The sequence below is a fragment of the Asparagus officinalis genome, chromosome 7, assembly GCF_001876935.1.
Source record: "Asparagus officinalis chromosome 7, Aspof.V1, whole genome shotgun sequence".
NCBI classification, from domain to species: Eukaryota; Viridiplantae; Streptophyta; class Magnoliopsida; order Asparagales; family Asparagaceae; genus Asparagus; species Asparagus officinalis.
In genome coordinates, this window is record NC_033800.1 from 107475924 (window position 1) to 107481434 (window position 5511).

The following is a 5511-nucleotide window of genomic DNA, read 5'->3' on the forward strand; positions in this document are numbered from 1 at the left end:
TAACTACAAAGTATAATAAGTAACTAAATGATAGTCTCATCACCTGGCCGACTCTCCGGTGGCCAAGACTCGCTACTGGAAAAGAGGGGAAACAACGAGTGTCAAAGCGCTAGCGAGATCATCACTTACCTCTTCGCCAGGGGAAGGGTAGAGTATTAAGAAAAATAGAGTTAGGTACTTATATATATCAAATCATTCATATAGCTCTCTATGAAAAACATGGGAATAGTCAGGAAACATACTCAACTCTTCCAACATAAGAATAATACATCATCTGACGAATTACATGCCGAGTAGCCTGCTCTAAATATAGAGGATGTCACAAACTAAAAACGAATATAAGCTACCTTCCATAACGGGTGTGTCAAAATCTTAAAAAGAAATACCCTAACTGCGCGGGGTAATTTATCATGGAAGTAAAAACTTCACAACTGGTCAAATTACCTATGTTGCGGCATCATCTTGTGCTATCGTGTACTCTTCGTAGTGTTCCTTACTCAATCTTGCTGGCGCATAGGGTTTATCATCTCCCTATTCGCGGATACATTGTAAATAACTGATACCTAATGTAATACTCTACTCAATCGTTCTGGCGACAAATAGGTTTCATGCTCCGCTATTTCCGGGTACATATAGAACAACACTATTTCAATGTGGTTTATCCAGTTTAATGTGTCAAAGTGTAGTCAATGCTAATATAATCTAAGCATACAATGCAAGCAAATGCTTGGTGGTGGCGTGTCCTCATCTAAAGTTCACCATTATCCCAGGTGTTTCAAACAACTCTTAACATTGTAGTCTATCAGCAACAAAGTCGAGAGAAATTTGGCTCGAAAACTAAATAAAAATCCAAATGAACGATGCACGTTCATCATCCAGACTGGGGCAGGTCTACGCGCTAAGCGTCAGACCGCGAGCGGGCTCCAGAGACTACCCAAGCTCTCTGTCCTGCACGCGATCAAGACGTGGCGGTTGACGGTGGACACGGCGCGGTCGACGGCGGGGGTGGCTGTCGATGCTTTCGACCGCGGATTTCCAGCTTCTCAGATTTTAAATATGTGGTCCGTGTTCACGGTCGTGTTTTTGTGATTTAAACAATGGTAAAAACTTAATGAATATTACAAACAAACATGTTACAACAGAATAGAAATATCTCGGAAACAAAAATCCAACATATTATAACCATTGATTTTATGCAGTTATTATTTATATTAAACCGCTAAAAGCATGTATAAAAGCTCAAAGATGAATGCAAACTTTCTTATTTAGATTAAGCAATGTTTTAAAATCATCTTCAGATCTTAATTACATGCTGTAAAACTTCGTTCTCAGCCTTTTTAGCATGAAAAGGACCTAAAATCTTATACATATAATACAAACGAGTTTGTCTTTAATTCATAATGCTAGTCGTTTAGACTGCTACAAAACATGGTTTAAAATCTCTTTAACGTTTTGAAAACTGGAGGGAGATTAGCAGAGATATACTCCACGCTGAGGTGTTGAAAAACGTTTAGCATGCAGGTGAAAAGAGATCTCCACTCGCAAAAGCCGAAAACCCTAAGAAAAAATCCCGCTCGAGAAGCCTCCAATTTTTTCACAAAGAAATCAACTAGGGTTTGGGGGTCTTTGGGGTGGTTGTTAAGGGTTCTTAGGAAAACTGATAAAAATGTGAAAAAACTTCATATATATATCCAGGGAAAAATGAATATGGGTTTAGAAATCCGACAACCACTGCAATAGGAGAAAAAACACTCTGGGGGCAGGTTTCGCGGTCGACCGTGGCGGTCGACCCGGAGCTGCGGTCGACCGCAGACTAGGGTTTTCGGCAAAAGTTTTCATGAGTTTGGCCATTGTGCGTGTTTTGACTCCTTTTGCTTCTCTCATTGTATGAACTCGTTCATACTCAAACAACATGGTATTATACTCATCTACCCATATTAAATGATATTTATCATAGCTAAAATATCCATATATCATAATTAGTCTCATATTAATATATCATTCAAAATTATCAAAGGTTTTACATTCACCCGCCCTTAAGAGGATTTCATCTTCAAATTTGCCGCAATGTCCGCATCACAAAAGCTTAATACTGGGGAAAACCTCATAAGAAGGTGGTATTTCATAGCAAAGAAAAACCTTTCTGCCAATCTCATAGAATTAGCACAATGATATTTAACGTTAACAACTTAGAATGCAAACATGTCTCTACTAAATCGCCTAACTTAAACGAAATTGGTACGCCGCGAGCGAAATAATCGCAAAACAAGGGAACGCCTCATGTATATAGCATATATTTCAAATGATTAAGGAATCTGATAATATCGCCCATTCTAGTTGTAAAGATAAAATATAAATTGACAAATAACATAGATAATGACAACTATCAGATTCAACATCAATACCTGTCCAAACAGGTGGCGGGTAAGTCGCGACGAACATCGGCTCCTCGCTGCTCGCAAGAAATCTCTTCGCTCGCTTGCCGGTTCGCACTAACATTTGCACTAATGAAATGACCTTTATTCTAAAAGCTTTTATTCTCTCTATCAAAGTATGCATACCGTAATCTCTATGGTAGTAAAGTCATCCTGATCTGCATCTCTGGTGAATGCAAATCACTCTTTGGCTGGGCTCATCATCTCGAGATGGCTTCTTAAGCATCGAAATATGAAAAACATCGTGTACACTCGACATCGATGCTGGCAGGTCTAACCTGTAAGAAACAGCTCCAATACGCTCGATGATCCTGAAAGGACCAACATATCTCGGGGAAAGCTTCCCCTGTTTACCGAAATGCTGAACGCCCTTCATCGGTGATACCTTCAACATAACTAAGTCTCCGACCTGAAACTCTAAAGGTCGTCTCCGCTGATCTGCATAGCTCTTCTGCCGACTGTACGCTGTAAGAATGCGCTCTCGAATCAATGCCACCTTCTCTGTGGTCTGTCTAACTAGCTCTGGACCAATCAATAAACTATCCTCGGGTTCTGCCCAACATATGGGTGATCTGCAAGGTCTTCCGTACAAAGCTTCATACGGTGTCATCCCGATGGTAGCTTGATAACTATTATTATATGCAAATTCAATTAGTGGGATGTGATCCTCCCAGCTACGCTGAAAATCCATAATGCATGCTCTCAGCATGTCCTCTAAGATCCGATTCACCCTCTCGGTCTGACCATCTGTCTGGGGATGAAAAACCCTGCTAAATGATAACTGACTGCCAAAAGTATCCTGGAAACTCTTCCAAAAATGATATGTGAAGACTGAGCCCCGATCTGATACAATCATCTTCGGAACTCCATGCAATCTAACAATCTCCCGAATGAAGATCCTCGCATACATATCTGCCGTATAAGTCGTCCTCACAGGTAAGAAATGTGCGGACTTAGTCAATCTGTCCACTATAACCCAAATAGAATCATTTTCTTTCTTTGATTTAGGCAACCCCACAATAAAATCCATAGAAATATCTGCCCACTTCTACTCGGGAATGGGTAAAGGATGTAGGGTTCCTACAGGTCTAGCTTCCTCTGAAGATCCAAAAATCCAGTTCCTGAACTCAGTTGAGTTTCCTGCTATTAATAGGAGATTAAAGGGTGTAACTAACCCCTTAAATCGCTCCTAAGTGGGGTGTAACCCCCCTCAAATCGTGGGAAACGATTTTGGAACCATTCAGCTCATGATTGAACAAGTCAAACATGAAATTCACGTTCTGGGAATGAACTCTGTGTCTTAAACTTGAGACGCAGAGTTGAGCTCTGTGTTTTGTTCTTGGAACGCAGAAGTGAGTTCTTCATTTTGAGTTGAAGATATCATTGATTTGTTGTCTCTTTAGTTAGAGCGTTGCAAAGATTGTGATCTTCATCTCGGCTCCTTGGAATGTGAGACTCGTCAATTGTAACTCTTGCTGGTGATTGTGAAGGTCATCGAATCAGAACTTTCATTGGTTGTTGTGAAGGTTGTTGAATTGTAACCTTCATCAATCGTTACAAAGTTCTTCAATTTGTAACCTTCTGGAAGTCGTCGAATTGTAACCTCTATTATTAGTCTTTGATAGGAATTAACTATTTGTAGTAATTTTTAGACAACTTTCTATTATGATATAAAAAGAGTTCACGATTGAACCGTTATTACTCCCAAGTACGTTGCAGATGGGGGTAGGGGATTTATCCATCATTTTCATAGTTTCTTCCATTAGTTGGCCTCATTACTCCTCTGTTTCTTTGCTCACTGTCTCCATACATTTACTCTTTTGGTCGTAATAGAGTAATATTCTTTGGCATCTCTTGTTATTTATAGGACCCCCTCTCATGTTAATTCTCTTGTCATAATAGAGTGATATAGATGATGATTATCGTGATGGATGTTTCGGAGATGTATATTGACAGAATATAATATTTGACAGAATATAACATTTCCTACCATCATTGTTTATCTTATTACCATGTATAGTTGTTACCTTGTTTATCTTATTACCATGTATAATTGTTACCTTGTAATCTACTTACCATGTATAGTTGTTACCTAATAGGTCTCTATCTGTGAGATCTATAAATACTCTTTGTATTCTCCTTATATAAATTCAATTCGAAAATTATATTCTTCCTTTTATCTATTCATGGTATCAGAGCCTCAAAGATCTGAGAACTAACCCTATCTCCTTCCCCTATTCTCCCGATCGGCCAGCCGCTAACCCCCCTATCTCTTTCTCCATGTCGACCGACAACAAAACTTCTTCCACCATCGCTGCTCTGTCCGGCATGGTACCCAACCCACATGAGACCGCCAAGCCACTTCTTGCGGTCAATCTCAATCACTGCTTTAAACTCACTGCCACAAACTGTTAGGTCTCATATTATGAGCCTACATCTTCTAATCTTGTTTTGATGATTACAAACAATTCCTAATATTGTTTGTCTAGTGTTTATGTTTCTTATTAGGTATTCTGGACAAACAATAAGTTGGAGGATGGATAGAATTGCGCATTCACGATCATATCCAATGGAGGTTGGCGGAGTAGTGGTTGAAGCCTTGCAATTCATGTTAAAGATCCAAGTCAAGCTTCATCCGCAAGTGTACCAAGATAGAGCTTCGTTGAAGATCATCAAGCTTGGGTAATTTAGTTTAGGTTTTATATTATGTGTGTTAGTACTTTAAGCTCAATTATATACACACATACACGTTTTGTTTTTTTGTATATATATATAGTTATATATATACATATATGTTTTGGTTTGATTTTTAAGATATGAAACAAATATATATATTCATATATATGTTCATATGTTTCATATTCTATCATATTTGAAAATATATTGTGTTCTTGATTTATGGACTTGATAATATGTTTTTATATCTTTTCCTAAGTCTATAAAGGCATACAAAAGTTTCCAAAAGTTTGTTTATGTCAAATGTTAAAAACATGTATGTTTACTTTTCATGTTTTGGACTAGTTTTATAAAATGATGAGTTTTCACTTTTGGGAACATGTATGTTTACTTTTCATGT